Here is a 6,065-nt window from a genome sequence, read left to right as displayed (position 1 = left end):
GGAAGGAGAGTGTGTGGGATGGGGATTTACAGCTTTGGGGTAACTTCAGTTACGTGGATAGGTTGGCAAAACTGGGTCTGTTCTCCTTGGAGATGATTAAGAGGAGATTTGATAGAGGTATTCAAAATCATGAGGTGTCTGCACAGAGGAGACGGGAAGAAACTGTTGCCATTGGTGGAAGGATCCAGAGCCAGAGGGCACTGATTTAAGGTCATTGACAAAAGAAGCAAGAGTGACAAGAGGAAAAACATTTTTACACAGCGAGTGGTTAGGATCCGGAATGCACTGATAAGACTGTAGTGGAGGCAATGGAGTGTAATGGAGGCCTTCAAAAGAGAACTGGAGAATTATCTGAGGCTATGGGGAAAAAGCAGGAGAGTGGGGCTAGGTGAATTGCTCTTGCAGATAGTGGCACCGACATGATGGGGTGAAAGGCCATTCTATGATTCTATTCTATGATTGCAGGAATATATCAATGGACCAGTGTGATGGAATCTTTTTGCTGCAAAGCTTGTTTTTTTTCTACCCTGAGAGGAAAACTAGAATTGAAACAAAAACTAGAATTGAAACAGCATCAGAAGCTGGAAAAACAACTTCAGGTTTCCAGGGAAACTGACACTGGTTAGAACCAGATTAAAGGAGACAGAATCCTTGCCAGCTCAAGCAGAGCAGGCAGACAAGGCAGATTAGGCAGGAGTGGCGTGCCATCAAGCAGATGACAGTGAAGACTGAATTCAGAAGCTGTTTCTGTTAGGTAAAGTCGCTGACTAACCAGACCCGGGCAGTTATGAAAGTGCTTCTATTTTTAAATTTTTTTTGAGGACTCGTGGTTGAAGATTCTAGAAATGGATTCCTTTGGAGGACTGAAGTGATTCCATAGATGCTGGACTTGGTTTTTTTTAAAAGATGACTGGAAGAACTTTGTTTAAAAAGAATTACTGGTAGTCTCATGTCTTCAGCTAAGTAAACAGCAGGTGTTTTGTGACTGTGGGTGTTGTTTACAGAGAAGTGACTTGTCAAGTGTTCTGGTGGTCTGGAGTGGTTGCGCAGTTGAATTGGTGGATGGCTGCTGTGTGCCTTGGCTCCGGTTGGCCGCCTTGAATTGGTATTTGTCTTTGTATCCCGTATGGCGCGGAGGGAAGGGTTGCTAAGTTGAAGGCGCTGTATGAAAGCAAGTTGCTGGTGTGCTGCCGGTGGCTGTGTTGAAAGAGAATGAGAAAAGAGAGGGTTTTGAATTTGTGGCTGCCGCTTGTGCAGGGTTTGCTGGCAGCAGCGTGGAAGGGAGGAATGTTGAATTGTTGGAGAGTGCAGGGTGGAGGCTGGTGAAGCGTGAGTAGGGCTTGTAGTTTTCAGATGTGCCAGGCGGGGAAGGAAGAGAGCAAGGTGGGCAAGATTTGTCAAAAAAAAACACAGAGACTGGCAAAACGAAGTGACGGCACCGCATGCCTTGAAGTAAAGAAAAAGGCAGAAAGTTGCTGCCTACGGCCATACTAGTCTGAACACGCCCGATCTCGTCTGATCTCGGAAGCTAAGCAGACTCAGGCCTGGTTAGTACTTGGATGGGAGACTGCCTGGGAATACCAGGTGCAGTAGGCTTTTGCTGCCAGCAGAGGCTGCTGACATGACAGCCCTTCACATACACTCAGGCACACAAGCAATGGGCAAGCTTTTTCTCGCTGGCCCCTGCAGTCTGTGCGCTGATGCCATATTCAGTCAAATGCTGCCTTCATATCAAGGGCAGTCACTCACCCTATTATTTTTACACTTCTCTGAGATTTCCCGACATATCTGCTCCTCTATCTCGCCCTGACTGTTTGGCGGCCTGTAGTACACTCCCAGCCAAGTGACTGCCCCTGGTAACTGCTGCCTACGGCCATACTAGTCTGAAAATGCCCGATCTCATCTGATTTCAGAAACTAAGCAGACTCAGGCCTGGTTAGTATTTGGATGGGAGACTGCCTGGGAATACCAGGTGCAGTAGGCTTGTGTGAGTATCTCAGCTTGTGTGAGGATCTTAGCTTGTGTGAGTACCTCAGCTTCACAGAATAATACAGTGCAGAAGAGGCCCTTCGGCCCATCCAGTCTGCACCGATGCATTAAAACACCTGACCTGTCTACCTAATCCCATTTGCCAGCACTTGGCCCATGGCCTTGAATGTTATGACATGTCAAGTGCTCATCCAGGTACTTTTTAAAGGATGTGAGGCAACCCGCCTCTGCCACCCTCCCAGGCAGGGCATTCCAGACCGTCACCACCCTCTGGGTAAAAAAGTTCTTCCACAAATCCCCCTTAAACCTCCCGCCCCTCACCCTAAACTTGTGACCCCTCGTAACTGACCCTTCAACTAAGGGGAACAGCTGCTCCCTATCCACCCTGTCCATGCCCCTCATAACCTTGTACACCTCGATCAGGTCACCCCTCAGTCTTCTCTGCTCCAGCGAAAACAACCCAAGCCTATCCAACCTCTCTTCATAGCTTAAATGTTCCATCCCAGGCAACATCCTGGTGAATCGCCTGTGCTCCCACTCCAATGCAATCACATCCTTCCTATAACGTGGTGACCAGAATTGCACACAGTACTCCAGCTGTGGCCTTACCAAAGTTCCGTACAACTCCAACATGACCTCTCTGCTTTTGTAATCTATGCCTCGATTGATAAAGGCAAGTGTCCCATCTGCCTTTTTCACCACCCTATTAACCTGCCCTTCTGCCTTCAGAGATCTATGGACAAACACGCCGAGGTCCCTTTGTTCCTCGGAACTTCTCAGTGTCAGGCCATTCATTGAATCCACAGATGCTGTCAGACCTGCTGAGTTTGTGTTAGGAGCTATGTATAATCATAAAGTACAAAAGCAGGCCATTCAGCCCATCGCACCTATGCCGGCCTTTTGAAAGAGCAATCCAATTAGTCCCACACCACTGCTCTTTTCCCACAGCCCTGTAATTCTTTTTCCGTTCAATTATTTAACCAATTCCCTTCTGAAAATTACTGTTGAATCTGCTTCCACTTCCTTTTCAGACAGTACATTCCAGATCACAACAACACGCTGTGTAAAATAAAATCTCCTGTTGCCTCTGGTTCTTTTGCCAATTACCTTAAATCTGTGGCCTCTGGTTACCAACACCTTCTGCCACTGGAAACAGTTTCTCTGCTTTTACTCTGCCAAAACCATTCACGATTTTGAACACCTCTATTAAATCTCCCTTTAACCTTCTAAACAATCCCAGTTTATCTATTCTCTCCATGTAACTGAAGCCCCTCACCCCATCACAGTGCTCAGGTACACTGTGCTGTCTCAGTGCCCCATGCACTATTTAAGCAGATAGTGCTCCTTTTTTTCAATGCAGAGTTGAAGAACTCCCATGTCTCAACTTTACGAGAAGAATGTTGCCAGGACTTTAGCTTTGAGGAAAGTTTGGATAGGTTGGGGTTTTCTGTGGAACTGAGGAGGCTGAGGGAAAATTTAAGTGAGCTGTATAAAATTATGAGAGGTCTAGATAGAGTGGATAACAAGTACCGATTTCCCTTAGCAAAGAGGGCAATAACCGGGGGCATAGATTTAAAGTAATTGGTTGAATGAAGGATTAGTGGGAAATGAGGAGAAATGTTTTCACCCAGAGGATGGTGAGGGAGTCTGGAACTCACTGTCTGTCAGGGTGGAGGAGGTAAAAACCCACATTCAAAAAATACTTGGATATGTACGACATGCTGTAACCTCCAGAGCTATGGATTAAGAGCTGGTGTTACGTCTTCTTGTTGTTTTCTGATTCCCAGCTGTTGGAAATAATAACACTTGGAAAGAACAAAGAAGAACGAACAGTACAGCACAGGAACAGGCCATTCAGCCCTCCAAGCCTGCGCCGATCTTGATGCCTGCCGAAACTAACACCTTCTGCACTTCTGGGGCCCATATCCCTCTATTCCCTTCTTATTCATACATTTGTCAAGATGTCTCTTAAACGTCGCGATCGTATCTGCTTCCACCACCGCCCCTGGCAGCAAGTTCCAGGCACTCACCACCCTCTGTGTAAAAACCTTGCCTCGCACATCCCCTCTAAACTTTGCCCCTCGCACCTTAAACCTATGTCCCCTAGTAACTGACTCTTCCACCCTGGGAAAAAGCTTCTGACTATCCACTCTGTCCATGCCGCTCATAACTTTGTAAACCTCTATCATGTCGCCCCTCCACCTCCGTCGTTCCAGTGAAAAAAATCCGAGTTTTTCCAACCTCTCCTCATAGCTAATGCCCTCCAGACCAGGCAACGTCCTGGTAAACCTCCTCTGTACCCTCTCCAAAGCCTCCACGTCCTTCTGGTAGTGTGGCGACTAGAATTGCACACAATATTCTAAGTGTGGCCTAACTAAGGTTCTGTACAGCTGCAACATGACTTGCCAATTTTTATACTCTATGCCCCGACCGATGAAGGCAAGCATGCCGTATGCCTTCTTGACTACCTTATCCACCTGCGTTGCCACTTTCAGTGACCTGTGGACCTGTACGCCCAGATCTCTCTGCCTGTCAATACTCCTAAGGGTTCTGCCATTTACTGTATACTTCCCACCTGCATTAGACCTTCCAAAATGCATTACCTCACATTTGTCCGGATTAAACTCCATCTGCCATTTCTCCGCCCAAGTCTCCAACCGATCTATATCCTGCTGTATCCTCTGACAATCCTCATCATTATCCGCAACTCCACCTACCTTTGTGTCGTCCGCAAACTTACTAATCAGACCAGCGACATTTTCCTCCAAATCATTTATATATACTACAAAGAGCAAAGGTCCCAGCACTGATCCCTGCCGAACACCACTAGTCACATCCCTCCATTCAGAAAAACACCCATCCACTGTTACCCTCTGTCTTCTGTGACTGAGCCAGTTCTGTATCCATCTTGCCAGCTCACCTCTGATCCCGTGTGACTTCACCTTTTGCACCAGTCTGCCATGCGGGACCTTGTCAAAGGCTTTACTAAAGTCCATATAGACAACATCCACCGCCCTTCCCTCATCAATCATCTTCCTCACTTCCTCAAAAAACTCAATCAAATTAGTAAGACACGACCTCCCCTTCACAAAACCATGCTGTCTCTCACTAATAAGTTTGTTTGTTTCCAAATGGGAGTAAATCCTGTCTCGAAGAATCCTCTCCAATAGTTTCCCTACCACTGACGTAAGGCTCACCGGCCTATAATTTCCTGGATTATCCTTACCACCCTTGAGCTTTTCATTTATTTGTTCAGCCACCATGCTGCCTGCTGTAGGACTGGCCACATGACTCTCTCTCCAGTGCAGCCGTGAATGTGGCCCCGCTGGAACACTTGCACATAACAACTAGTTCCTAGCTAATTAGTTCCTAGCACTTTACAGATAGAATAACAATATATAACAGCTGGAAAGTGGGATTAGGTTGAATAGCTCTTTTTCGACTGTCACAGAAATTATGGCCAAATGGCTTCATTCAGTGCTGTAGATGTCTATGTTTACCCCAGGATCCACAGCGTGAGAAGCCACAGAATAAATCAGACAGCAAATGGGAAATCCACACTGGAACGATCAGACGGTGGATTTGCTAATTTGGTGCGTGTTTGGTGCCCTCTTCTGGACATAAACTCAAAATCTCAGCAGTGGGACTGGTCTCCCAAGCAGTAACTGTAAGTTGTCACATTATCCAAGTTGAAGTTGAAGTTACCACCCATAGCTTCAACTAGATGTTTTACACCATTTCTCTTGAATTTCCACCAAAAGTTACAGTAAGAGATTGCAATCAGGGAGGAGGAGTGAGAAATATGAGATGAAATTAACATCATGAGAAAGGAAGTATTAAGAGGTTTGACATCTTTGAAAGTGCATAAATCTCCAGGTGCGGACAGAATGTATCTAAGCTGTTAAGGGAAGCAAGAGAAGAAATAGCGGCGGCTCTGAGCATCGTTTTCCAATTCTCTCTTGCTACAGGTATGGTGCTGGAGGACAGGAGGACAGCTAACGTTGTACCATTGTTTAAAAAGGGAGAAATGGATAGACTGAGTAATTGTAGGCCAGTCAGCCTAACCTCCTTGGTAG

The 6,065-nt window shown here is 46.4% G+C and overlaps 2 non-coding genes across 2 annotated transcripts; both read left to right on the top strand.

Annotated features, from left to right (window-relative positions):
* Window positions 1–1,477: 1,477 nt before the first annotated feature.
* On the top strand, window positions 1,478–1,596 carry LOC137368518 (5S ribosomal RNA). The gene has a single exon (XR_010974733.1). It is a non-coding gene; the product is annotated as a 5S ribosomal RNA (ribosomal RNA).
* Window positions 1,597–1,865: 269 nt separating this feature from the next.
* LOC137367766 (5S ribosomal RNA) lies at window positions 1,866–1,984 on the top strand. The gene has a single exon (XR_010974246.1). It is a non-coding gene; the product is annotated as a 5S ribosomal RNA (ribosomal RNA).
* Window positions 1,985–6,065: the final 4,081 nt, after the last annotated feature.

The sequence above is a fragment of the Heterodontus francisci genome, chromosome 3 (assembly GCF_036365525.1).
Source record: "Heterodontus francisci isolate sHetFra1 chromosome 3, sHetFra1.hap1, whole genome shotgun sequence".
Lineage (NCBI taxonomy): Eukaryota > Metazoa > Chordata > Chondrichthyes > Heterodontiformes > Heterodontidae > Heterodontus > Heterodontus francisci.
Note: the sequence above shows the minus strand (reverse complement) of the source record. Positions and strands in the feature narration are given on the sequence as shown.